This window comes from Manis pentadactyla, chromosome 6 (genome assembly GCF_030020395.1).
Source record: "Manis pentadactyla isolate mManPen7 chromosome 6, mManPen7.hap1, whole genome shotgun sequence".
NCBI classification, from domain to species: Eukaryota; Metazoa; Chordata; class Mammalia; order Pholidota; family Manidae; genus Manis; species Manis pentadactyla.
In genome coordinates this window covers 51,018,340-51,032,960 of record NC_080024.1, presented here as the reverse complement: position 1 = coordinate 51,032,960, position 14,621 = coordinate 51,018,340, and positions in this window count along the sequence as shown.

Sequence of the window (14,621 nt, the reverse complement as noted above, 5' to 3'; positions counted from 1 at the left end):
TGGCTAATTGTAACATATTAAGTCAACAGTTACTTTTATGCAGCATGTTGTTTTTATTTACCGGTAAATGTATTGAGATTTTTTACTTTGTTCCAGACACTATTTTTGGCCCTGGAAATATAGCAGTGAATATAACAGGTACAAATCCATGACATAATGGAGTTAACATTTTGTGTGAAATCTGAGAATAAACAAACAAACCAAATATAAAACAAAAACAAGCAGATATGTGAAAGGAGAGATCAGTGCCACACCAGCAAGCAAAGTTTTGAATTTACTTTTGGTTTCCAGCAGTTCATGACTGACTGGCTTCAACCAAATGAATTTCCAATGTTTTTGGTTCACCCAATGTTCTACATCATAAATTAAGTTCTTTGTTGCTGATACCACATATTTTATCATTAGACACCTCATGACTTCATAGCCACAGTGACATTGCCTTTCAGATGGGAACGTGGAGCTTGTTGACCTACTGTCATGATATGTCTTCTTACTACTAGCCAGAGGAGACTGAGAAACAACAAAGTACTATTATGGATGTTTATTTCAATGCTACCTCTTGCAGCTCAGTTTTATTAAGAGATAGGAAAGTGGACACTTATGCTACCTGCCTTCCCTACCATGTGAGGGAGATAATTTACTAATGGATCCTAGGAAGGCTTCTCATATCTCTCTCATCTGTCCTGTGGGACTTTTTTGTATTTTGTCCTCCAGAAAGTCATTTATCTATCAGCATCTAATTCTCATCTTATAGGTAGAAGAAACATGTATTCAAAGAGAGAGCTCCCTGAATAATAGGCCAATTTTAAAAATTATTTTCACCTTTGAATTCAACACTCAGATAAATTACAATTAAGGGTTACAATGAAATAAAGTATCTAGGATTCAGAAACTTACCACTCATATAATCTTTACTAGAAAATCACTTTAAAATATGCTATAGAAAATAGTGAATTAAACCAGGAATTGAAAACAGGACTGAATTTGGGAGAGAGATGACATCTAGTTCAGAGGTTCAACAAAGAAGGAAGCTGAGTTAAGTATAATGTATGTTAGAGAAGAATTAAAGTACTACAATTCTTAAAAAGTATGATGGTTTAATAGAATAGTTAATATCATTAGAACTCAAATAATATTATAAGTAGAGTGAAAACAATTCAGTCTGAAAAGAACAATTCTTTTATGTTTTACTTAGAATTTCTTTTTTAAGAGGATAGACACACTAGACCCATAGATCATCAAATGCTACCATGGTGAAATAATATACCTGATAATAATTACATAAGAACTACAAAGTTGAGGGGGCAGAGCCAAGATGGCGGCGTGAGTAGGACAGTGGGAATCTCCTCCCAAAAACATATATATTTTTGAAAATACAACAAATACAACTATCCCTAAAAGAGAGACCAGAAGACACACGACAACAGCCAGACCACATCCATACCTGCGAGAGCCCAGTGCCTCATGAAGGGGGTAAGATACAAGCTCCAGCCCGGAATGACCTGAGCCCCCTCACCCCAGCTCTGGGCAGGAGGAGAGGAGTCAGAGCAGGGAGGGAGAGGGAGCCCAGGACTGCTAAACACCCAGACCTAGCCATCCGCACCAGAGCACAGACACACAGTGCATGCATGCGGTGCTGGAAACAAGAGAAGCAGGACAGTAAGACTGTGAGTGGGTCCCACAGCCAGCACCCTTGGGACAAAGAAAAGTGAGTACTTTTTGAAAGCCTTAAAGGGACAGGGACCCCACAGCTGGACAGAAGCATCCCAGGTCACAGTCCAGCAGCTGGAAATTCCAGGGAACTCCGGGTGCACTAACCCCATGAGCAACAGCTCTGAGAACCCTCATGGAGGTAAACAACCAAACAGCCCCCCAACCATTACCCCTCCGGGGCCGCCATAGTAGAGGAGCAGCCTGAGGCTGGCCACGCCCACAGCAAGGGAGCTTCCTCCATACTGGTCGGGAAGATACAGAGACCCAGTCTACACTCAATTGCCCAAAACAAGCCACTATGGGCCTCAGTTGTCCCAGTAAAGAAAGGCCAGGAGCAAGTGGAAAGTCTTGGCTCTCCCAGCTAACAGACGAGTCAATAGCATACCACTGCACATAACAACATAAAAAGGCAAAAAAATTTGATCCAGACAAGACTAACCAAGAGACCTTTGGCATCTGCTACATCTTCCCCTGAGAAGGAACCTGGGGAGATAGATTTAACCAATCTTCCTGAAAAAGAATTCAAAATAAAAGTCATAACCATTCTGATGGACTTGTAGAGAAATATGCAAAAACTAAGGAGGGAGAATACAGAAATAAAACAATCTCTGGAATGACTTCATAGCAGAATGGACGAGATGCAAGAGACCATTAATGGATGAGAAAACAGAGAATAGGAATGCAGAGAATCTGATGCAGAGAGAGATAAAAGTAGCTCCAGGAATGAAAGAATATTAAGAGAACTGGGTGACCAATCGAAACCGAACAATATCCGCATTATAGGGGTACCAGAAGAAGAAGAGAGAGAAGAAGAGATAGAAAGTGTCTTTGAAGAAATAATTGCTGAAAACTTCCCCAAACTAGGGGAGGAAATGGTTTCTCAGACCACAGAGGTACACAGAACACCCATGACATGGGATTCAAGAAGGGCAACACCAAGACACGTAATTATTAAAATGGCAAAGATCAAAGACAAGGACAAAGTATTAAAGGCAGCCAGAGAGAAAAAAAGGTCACCTACAAAGGAAAACCCATCAGGCTATCAACAGACTTCTGAACAGAAACCTTATAGGCCAGAAGAGAATGGCATGATATTCTTAATGCAATGAAACAGAAGGTCCTCAAACCAAGAATACTGTATCTAGCACGATTATCATTTAAATATGAGGGAGGGATTAAACAATTCCCAGACAAGCAAAAGTTGAGGGAATTTGCTTCCCACAAACCACCTCTACAGGGCATCTTACAGGGACTGCTCTAGATGGGAGCACTCCTAAAAAGAGCACAGAACAAAGCACCCAACATATGAAGAAGGGAGGAGGAGGAATAAGAAGGGAGAGAAATAAACAATCATCAGACCGTGTTGATAATAGCTCAATAAGCGAGTTAAGTTAGACAGTAAGATAGTAAAGAAGCTAACCTTGAACCTTTGGAAACCACAAACTTAAAGCCTGCAATGGCAATAACTACATATCTTTCAATAATCACCCTAAATGTAAATGGACTGAATGCACCAATCAAAAGACACAGAGTAATAGAATGGATGAAAAAGCAAGACCCATGGATATGCTGCTTACAAGAGACTCACCTCAAACCCAAAGACATGCACAGACTTAAAGTCAAGGGATGGAAAAAGATATTTCATGCAAACAACAGCGAGGAAAAAGCAGGTATTGCAGTACTAGTATCAGACAAAATAGACTTCAAAATAAAGAAAGTAACAGAAGATAAAGAAGGACAAGACATAATGATAAAGGGCTCAGTCCAACAAGAGGATATAACCATTATAAACATATATGCACACAATACAGGAGCACCAATATATGTGAAACAAATACTAACAGAATTAAAGGAGAAAATAGAATGCAATGCATTCATTTTGGGAGACTTTAACACACCACTCACTCCAAAGGACAGATCCACCAGACAGAAAATAAGTAAGGACACAGAGGCACTGAACAACACACTAGAACAGATGGACCTAATAGACATCTACAGAACTCTACATCCAAAAGCAACAGGATACACATTCTTTTCAAGTGCACATGGAACATTCTCCAGAATAGACCACATACTAGGCCATAAAAAGAGCCTCAGTAAATTCCAAAAGACTGAAATCCTACCAACCAGCTTTTCAGACCACAAAGGTATAAAACTAGAAATAAATTCTACAAAGAAAGCAAAAAGGCTCACAAGCACATGGAGGCTTAACAACATGCTCCTAAATAATCAATGGATCAGTGACCAAATCAAAATGGAGATCCAGCAATATATGGAAACAAACGACAACAACAACACAAAGCCCCAACTACTGTTGGATACAGCAAAAGCAGTCTTAAGAGGAAAGTATATAGCAATCCAGGCATATTTAAAGAAGGAAGAACAATCCCAAATGAATGGTCTAATGTCACAATTATCGAAATTGGAAAAAGAAGAACAAATGAGGCCTAAGGTCAGCAGAAGGAGGGACATAATAAAGATCAGAGAAGAAATAATAAAATTGAGAAGAATAAAACAATAGCAAAAATCAATGAAACCAAGAGCTGGTTCTTCGAGAAAATAAACAAAATAGATAAGCCTCTAGCCAGACTTATTAAGAGGAAAAGAGAGTCAACACACATCAACAGAATCAGAAACGAGAAAGGAAAAATCTCGACGGAACCCACAGAAATAAAAAGAGTTATTAGAGAATACTATGAAAACCTATACGCTAACAAACTGGGAAACCTAGGAGAAAAGAACAACTTCCTAGAAAAATACAACCTTCCAAGACAGACCCAGAAAGAAACAGAAAATCTAAACATCAATTACCAGCAATGAAATTGAAGCAGTAATCAAAAAACTACCAATGAACCAAACCCCAGGGCCAGATGGAATTACCTCGGAATTTTATCAGACATACAGAGAAGACATAATACACATTCTCCTTAAAGTTTTCCAAAAATAGAAGAGGAGGGAATACTCCCAAGCTCATTCTATGAAGCCAAAATCACCCTAATAGCAAAAACAGGCAAAGGCCCCACCAAAAAAGAAAATTACAGACCAATATCCCTGATGAACGTAGATGCAAAAATACTCAACAAAATATTAGCAAACCGAATTCAAAAATACATCAAAAGGATCATACACCATGACCAAGTGGGATGCATCCCAGGGATGCAAAGATGGTACAACATTGGAAAGTCCATCAACATCATCCACCACATCAACAAAAAGAAAGACAAAAAACACATGATCATCTCCATAGATGCTGAAAAAGCATTCGAAAAAATTCAACATCCGTTCATGATAAAAACTTTCAACAAAATGGGTATAGAGGGCAAGCATCTCAACATAATAAAGACCATATATGATAAACCCACAGCCAACATCATACTGAACAGCGAGAAGCTGAAAGCTTTTCCTCTGCAATCGGGAACAAAACAGGGATGCACACTCTCCCCACTGTTATTCAACATAGTACTGGAGGTCCTAGCCAATGCAATTAGACAAAACAAAGAAATACAAGGAATCCAGATTGGTAAAGAAGAAGTTAAACTGCCACTATTTGCAGATGACATGATATTGTACATAAAGAATCCAAAATACTCCACTCCGAAACTACTAGAGCTAATATCAGAATTCAGCAAAGTTGCAGGATACAAAATTAACACACAGAAATCTGTGGCTTTCCTATACTCTAACAATAAACTAATAGAAAGAGAAATCAGGAAGACAATTCTATTCACAAAAGCATCAAAAAGAGTAAAATACCTAGGAATAAACCCAACCAAGGAAGTGAAAGACCTATACCCTGAAAACTACAAGACCCTCTTAAGAGAAATTAAAGAGGTCATAAACAAATGGAAACTCATCCCATGCTCTTGCCTAGGAAGAATTAATATCATCAAAATGTCCATCCTGCCCAAAGCAATATACAGATTCGATGCAATCCCTATCAATTTACCAACAGCATTCTTCAATGAACTGGAACAAATTGTTCAAAAATTCATAAGGAAACACCAAAGACCCTGAATAGCCAAAGCAATCCTGAGAAGGAAGAATAAAGTGGGGGGGGGGGGGATCTCACTCCCCAACTTCAAGCTCTACTACAAAGTCACAGTAATCAAGACAATTTGGTACTGGCACAAGAACAGAGCCACAGACCAATGGAACAGAATAGAGACTCCAAACATTAATCCAAACATATATGGTCAACTAATATTCGATAAAGGGGCCATGGACATACAATGGGGAAATGACAGTCTCTTCAACAGATGGTGCTGGCAAAACTGGACAGCTACATGTAAGAGAATGAAACTGGATCACTGTCTAACCCCATACACAAAAGTAAATTTGAAATGGATCAAAGACTTGAATGTAAGTGATGAAACCATAAACCTCTTAGAAAAAAACATAGGCAAAAATCTCTTAGACATAAACATGCGTGACCTCGTCTTGAACATATCTCCCCGGTCAAGGGAAACAAAAGCAAAAATGAACAAATGGGACTATATCACGCTTAAAAGCTTCTGTACAGCAAAGGACACCATCAATAAAACAAAAAGGTATCTGACAGTATGGGAGAATATATTCATGAACGACAGATCCGATAAAGGGTTGACATCCAAAATATATAAAGAGCTCACATGCCTCAACAAACAAAAAGCAAATAATCCAATTAAAAAATGGGCAGAGGAGCTGAACAGACAGTTCTCTAAAGAAGAAATTCAGATGGCCAACAGACACATGAAAAGATGCTCCACATCGCTTGTCATTAGAGAAATGCAAATTAAAACCACAATGAGATATCATCTCACACCAGTAAGGATGGCTACCATCCAAAAGACAAACAACAACAAATGTTGGCGAGGTTGTGGAGAAAGGGGAACCCTCCTACACTGCTGGTGGGAATGTAAATTAGTTCAACCATTGTGGAAAGCAGTATGGTGGTTCCTCAAAATGCTCAAAGTAGAAATACCATTTGACCCAGGAATTCCACTCCTAGGTATTTACCCTAAGAATGCAGCACTCCAGTTTGAACAAGACATATGCACCCCTATGTTTATCGCTGCAGTATTTACAATAGCCAAGATATGGAAGCAACCTAAATGTCCATCAGTAGATGAATGGATAAAGAAGATGTGGTACATATACACAATGGAATATTACTCAGCTATAAGAAAAAAACAGATCCTACCATTTGCAACAACATAGATGGAGCTAGAGGGTATTATGCTCAGTGAAATTAGCCACGTGGAGAAAGACAAGTACCAAATGATTTCACTCATATGTGGAGTATAAGAACAAAAGAAAACTGAAGGAGCAAACAGCAGCAGAAGCACAGAACCCAAGAATGGACTAACAGTTACCAAAGGAAAGGGACTGGGGAGGACATGTGGGAAGGGAGGGATAAGGGCGGAAAAAAAGAAAGGGGGCATTACGATTAACATGTATAGTGTGTGTTTGGGGCACGGGGAGGGCTGTGGAGCACAGAGAAGACAAGTAGTGTGATTTTACAGCATCTTACTATGTTGATGGACAGTGACTGAACGGTTATGTTGGGGGGACTTGGTAAAGGGGGGAGCCTAGTAAACATAATGTCCTTTATGTAATTTTAGAATAATGATACCAAAATAAAATTAAAAGTAAAAAAAAAAAAAAGAACTACAAAGTTGTTTTCAATGTTTAGTGTCATAATATATACAATTTATGGAAGATTCAAAATAATGCAATGCTGATACCATAGGTAACCTTACCCTATTTCATTTTAGCATGAGAAAAAATTACTGTGGAAATTCTATGACAATTTTAGAATATGACTATTGCTTGCATTATATATACGTAGCACTAGATGTCTGTTAAGGTTTCTAAAGTCTCTGGCATACTCTGCTATGCGGCAAAATGTTTCTGACAGTCATAATCAAAGACCCACCCCTGCATCTAAAAATTTCCTTTGATTAAAAAAACAAACAAAATCTACCTGACAAATCATTCCAGCAATATACTAATTGAAGCTTAAAATGTGTAAATCTCTTTGAGCAAGTTTTATAATTAACCTAATACAAGATAGCTTTTCACTTTCTGAAAACCACACACATATTCAAACTAGAGTCTAGAATAATTCCTCATACATTTTTCTCATTACCTTAGTTTTTCAGTCTATATTTTGTTATCTATATACTAATAATTGATTTGCCATAAACGGAGAGTAATTGCAACAGTGTTTTTTCTTGGCATTTCTTCATCAAAAGCATATCAAATCAGCATACATGTTTTTTCATTACCTCACAGCACAAATGGCTGACATTTTGGGGATCTGCAGAGCACTTCTTTCTAAATATAATTATTTGATTTGGTTTGATACAGGAAAGGTTGTTATACTAGTGTGCTGACAAACTGACAAACCATGCTGTGCCTCCACAATTTTTTAATCAATATCATAGTTAATATCTATCTGCTATTTCTCAGCTATGTACCAAAGGAGGGCATGCATTCATTACAGTTAATTGAGGAATCAGTATGATGATTTGGACAAATATTGAAAGTGATGCTGTAATAGTGGCAATTTATGATTTGACTCAGATTTTTAAAAATCTGTGACTTTTTCTCTTAGTATGTATGTATAGAAAAAAGTATTTGGTTATTTATCACTGTTTTCCTTACTGTCTACTGTATTTTTATTGTATTTAACTTTATTCACCTATTTTTATCACTTTATATATATTGTTGCATTTTCATACTGAACCACCCAAATACAGAAACTTATTGAAAGAAAATCCAGCCAAAACTTTCAAGTAATATATAATTAGGTAATGAAAATTTAATAACCCTATGGTTCCTTCCAATTCTATCTGTGAAAATAAACATGATGAGGGAGTGAAGTGTTTTACTTTCAGACCTCAGACAGACACCTACCTGAGAAGGCACTGGCCTGGGCACTAGAAGGTAGTACAAAAATAAACGTAAAACATGCATTATTTTCATCTTCTGTTTGCTTACAATCTAACTTGTGCCTCCATAGATGGCTATTTACTTTACTACTGATTCCTGGCACTTGGGTTCTCCCATTCCTGTTGTTCTTTAGAACCAGTGACCTCTGACCAGTTTGCATCATAGATAATCTTCAGCATAGATATTCAATAATGTAAGGAATGAATGGCACAACCATTTACAATAGGCATTTTCTGTCTTGTCAGAGCTAATGAAGTCATTGTGAGCAGCAGTTTTTGGACTGTAAACAAAAATCAAGTGGTCCAAACTATGAACAATCCAAATGTATGAATGGATAAACAAATTGTCCTATATTCATATATTGAAATAGTGTTCAGCAATGGAAAGAACTAACTACTTAAACATACATATGCAGGATGAAGCTCAAAAACATCATGCTGACTGAAGGATGCCAGACACAAAATGTTACATACTGTACAATTTCTTTTTTAAATTCTAGAAAGCGCAAAGTAAATTATAGTAGGAGAAAACATACTAGTGAGTGCCTGGGAATCTGATGTGAAGAGGTTTAACTTTAAGGTTTGACATGAAGGAACATGAGATTTGCGTTTCCTAAGTTTGCTGTTTCTTAGCTGTGTACATACTTACTACATGTACTGTATCCACCTAGATTTCTACACACTGCCTTTGTGAGATGTGGGTAGCAAAGAAAAAGAGTGAAAATATAAAGTCCAAGTTGTTTGCTATGCTACGAGTAATACAGTCTTTTTTCTCTGACCCAGGGGTCTCTTGCCTTCTTCAGCATCCGTGAAAACATGACAAATGAAGTTGTTAGTTTAAAAGTAGGTAAAATCTTAGACTCTTTATGGCTCTTTACACATTATGGTTAAATATTATAAATACAAAAGAATTATATAAACTGTATATATTCTGAACTCAAAAGAAATCAGTGAAATAAAACAAGGAATTTGCTAATAAGAAATAAAAGTAATACATGGAGTTATGAAAGAAATATGCAATCAATCCTAGTGAAGTCAGAAAAATAAGAGAAAGGAAACCAAGAAAACATGGGTACAAATAGCCAAATGATAAACTTAACTGTATCGATAATCACATTAAGTTGAAAGAGTCTATATTTCTTAATTGAAAAGGCAGATATAAAATTGCATAAAACAACATTATGCTGCCTAAAAAAATTCGTATTATATAACTAAAGGCAGAAGATTAAATATAAGATGGAAAAAGTTACACCATGCCTAGTCTAACCAAAAGTAAGCTAGTGTGGTTATGGTAATGCCATAAAAAATATAAGTTTTAGACCAAAAAATATAGGACTAAAGAAGGTCATTTCATAATGCTAAAAGAGTCAATTGATCAAGAGATTATAACCATATGAAATAATTATTCATTTAATAACAGAGCTTTGAAATACATGAAACAAAAGTGATAGAACTTCAGGAAGAGACAAATCCACCATTATAATGCCTCTCTCAATGACTGCAAGACAAGTATTAAAAAAAAACAGTGAAGATATAGAAGACTTGAATACACACTATCAACCACTTGGTCCTAGTTGTCATTGTGATTATTCAATTTTAACATGAATATCTTGCTATAACTCAGTAATTATACCTAAATTCCCTGGGAATATAGGTTCCTCTACTGTGAAGTTAATATTTTCCCCTTTGTAAATTGCTAAATATTTTGGAGGAGATATTTTGGGGACAATGTAAGTGTCCTATTCCTTATGCTAATATCACCCACGGCTTTTCTCATCCTTTGATTTTTTTCCTAAAGCAATTATTACTCTGGAAATCCCATGGCATTTTCCATTTCCTTCATTCATTGTGCATTTGTTTCAGTTTTACACTTATTAACTGGAATTATATTTTATGAAGTTTGCCTACATTCCCCATTTATGCCAGTATTTATAATATCTTCAAAAATCATAACATGTATATTTTATCATTCTATGGTTTCTGACCCATTACTATTTATTTACTTAACTGTGCAAATTGTTTCATATTTGGCCATTGGTATCCATTTCAGGTGTATCTGTGTACATTTTAAATGTCTACACCAAAATTCTGATACCCTGATATTAAAAGTCCAAAAATTGTGTTTTTTTCTGTGCATTTGTTACAAAAATATTTGAATTGTACAAGAGTAAAATTAGGCTTAAGATTTTAAAATAAAGCTCCACAGAACAACTTTTAAAAAATGATTGCATCTTGTAGAAACACGTACTCTTCAGTGTGAATTGATAATCTTTTTCAGGTGACAGCCTGAAAACAGTTACCTTGCTAACCCCTGGACACAATCATTTCTAATAACAGAGATTCAATGTAAAATTGCATTTTAAATTCATAAGACTACATTCATCAATAGCAAACAAATGTTAAAATTTACAAGCCTTTCAAATATTCTCTAGATCCTCATTAAAATTGCATATCTGTAATTTGTTTCGACAAGATTATTTTCTCATGTATGTTCGTGCCCGAGTGAGTTTTAATATTACTTATGCACAATTTTAGTGTTTTTTTAACTTTTATAAAGTTTAATCAAGTGCAATAAAAATCCCTGATTGAAGATCTTTTTCTTCCTTTTTTTATTAAAAGTAAAAGGCTGCCAAGAGTCTGGATGAGAACTATGGGATTCTATATCCAACAGGAAATCTATTTAATAGAAAGGGACTCTTGATAAACTCTATGCTTGAAGCAAATTTCAAAAGCATTAACTATTGCCACAGAGTTTTTAATTCCTTAACACCCACACACAAATCTTAATAACCTCCTTTTGACTATAGGTTTTAGCCATTTCTCTGAAATGGAAATGGGTTTAATACTACACTAACTTTACAAAAAATATATTTGAACATGTTATGTAGAATAAAAACTTTATACTTAAGAAAATATTAATCCTATCAAATATTTGAATGCTCCTAATTCTTTAAATGACATTTCTTCCTGTTTCCTATGTAGTCAGAGGCAATTTCACAAAGAAAACTCTACAGAGATCAAAAAGAAATATTTGGATAAAATGAAGAATTCTGAAGTACACCTGTGTGTAATCATCATTAATACTAAAATAATTATGTATCCCTTAAATATAAATATAGAGCTGTTGGCAATTTAAGTAAGGTGAACATGTTTCATATGACCATAAGAATAAAAAATAGGCTCTATAAATAAAGCTTTCTCATAAGGTACATATTTGGTTTCTTATTAGAGAAAAGACAAAGATCAAAATAGTGTTGAACATGGTTGTCATGAAAAGATTTCATGAAAATCATGGTAGGATTTAGTATTCCAATCAAATTGATACACTTCAAAGAAAACCTTTCCTGTTTCTATAGTTTGCTCTTTTAATAAATTGTCTGATGACATACTTAAGTATACTTCTTCTATAAAACATTGGTTTTCTACAGATGTGTAAATGTGTAAAACAAAAAAATATTTCAGGTCATTACAGATGAAATGTAATTTCAAAAACTCAGTTAAGATTCCATTAAACATGACATTTAGTAATTTATTGGGATTAGTGAAAGAATGTCACATTTGTTTATATGCAAATAATGTTCTACTTTAAATTTTTTTTAATATATTTGATTTTTGGTTAAAGCAGGGGTAAAAATTATATTCATAATCACTTCCCTGTACCAAAATTATGAACACCACATACAAATATTAAAATTAATTCCACATTCCAAAGAACAAGAATATAGCTCCATATTAGCTGTCTGTTACTACATAATCAATTAGTCCAAAGTTTAATAGCTTAAACAATAAACATTATCATCTCACAGTTTCTGTGGTAAGGAATCCAGATACAGCATAGGTGGGTCTGTTCTTCACCTCCAACAATACTGCACAAGGTATAAGCCAGGCAGGTGGTTGTCTCAAGGCTCAACACAGGCAGGATCTCTTTTCTAGCCCCCTCAGAGATAGTTGGCAGAATTGTTTCTCACACGTTGCTAAACTGAGGCTTTAGTTCTCCAAGATTAATTCCTTGCCCTCTGCAGTTTATTTTACAGCATGGCCTGTGCATTTGTTTTCATATCCAAAAAGATTATTGCCAAGACCAATGACATAGTTTTGCCTCTATGTTTTCTTCTAGAGATTTTACAGTTTCAGATCTTATGTTTAAGTCTCTAGTCCATTTTGAGGATTTTTTTTGTGCATGTATGGTGTAAAGTCCAATTTCATTCTTTTGCATCTGGAAGTTTGAAACCTTCGACTTTATCCTCTTTTCTCAAAATTGTTTTGATATTTCGAGTCTTTGTGAGTACATATGAATTTTAGAATTGTCTTTTAAAAATGCCATTGGGATTTTGATAGGGACTGCATTAAATCTATAGATCACTTTAGACATTTTGTAATGTTGTCTTCTCCATTAACATGGGATGTTTCAGTTTATTGGTGTTTTAGCAATGGTTAGTAGTTTGCAGTGTATAAATCTTTCACCTTGGTTAAGTTTATTCCAAAGTATTTGATTATGTTTGATACTAGTGCAAATGGATTTTATTTTGAACTTTCTTTGTGGGTTGTACATTGTTAGTGTATAGAAACAAACCTGAATTTTGCATGTTGATTTTGTATCCTGCCACCTTATTGAATTCATTTAATTCTAACAGATTTTTTAGGTTTCTTCTTTATAATATCATATCATTTTTGAACAATAATTTTACTTCTTTTCTAATTTGAGTGATTTTTTTTGGCTTAATTGCTCTAGCTGGAATTTACAGTACTATTTTGAATAGAAGTGGTGAGAGTGCATAGCTTTGCCTCATTCCTGATCTTAGAAAAAAGCTTATAGTCTTTCATTATTGAATGTGATGTTAGCAGTGGAGTTTTCACATATGGCCTTTATCATGTTGAGGTAATTTACTTTTATTTGTAGTTTTTTAGTATCTTTATCATGAAAGAATACTGAATTTTGTTAAATACTTTTCTGCATTCATTAAGATGATAACATTTTTATAACCTAATTTTCTTACTGTGGCGTATAACATTGATTGATCTCCTTATGTTGACATATCTTTTCATTTCACAGATAAATCCCAGCAGATCATGGTATATGATCCATTTAATGTACTGTTGAATTTCCTTGTTTGCATTTTGTTGAGGATTTCTACATCTATATTCATCAGGAGTATCATTTTTTAGTTTCTTTTTTTTTGGTGTCCTATTCTCGTTTTGGTATCAGGGTAATGTTGGCTTCAGAAAGTCAGTTTGGAAGTGTTCCCTTCTTTTCAATTGTTTTGGAAGACTTTGAGAAGAATTGGCATTAATTCTTTAAATGTTTAGTAGAATTAATCAGTGAAACCATATGGTATTGGTCTCTTCGTTTGTTGAAAGGTTTTTGACTACTGATTCAGTGTAAAAGTGATACACTCTTAGTATCCTGAGAAAAACTCACATTGCATATAGAGAAATGAAGAAAAATATCACATACTTCTCACTGATTTAATTGTAACTAAGATGATAGAATGAAATAATGAACAAGTTAATGATCTGTAAAAGAATGAAACTGAATCACTGTGTATGCCATACACAAAAAAACAGTCAATATGGATTAAAGACCTAAATATCATACCTGAAACCATAAAATTCCTAGAAGAATATATAAATTTGTGAATATTAGCATTAGTAATATTTTTCTGGATATTTCTCCTCAGGCAAGGGAAATACAAGTAAAAATAAACAGGTGGGACAACAACAAACTGAAAAGCTTCTGTACAGCAAAGGAAACCAACAATAAAATAAAAAGGCAACCTACTATATGGGAAAAAGTATATGCAAATGATGTGAGACTGATATCCAAAATATATAAGCAACTCATATAACTCAACACCAAAAAAATAAACCAATTTAAAAATGTTCAAACCTGAAGAGGCATTTTCCCAAAGAAGACACAGATGAACAACAGACACATGAAAAGGTGCTCAACATCACTTATCATTAGGGAACTGCAAA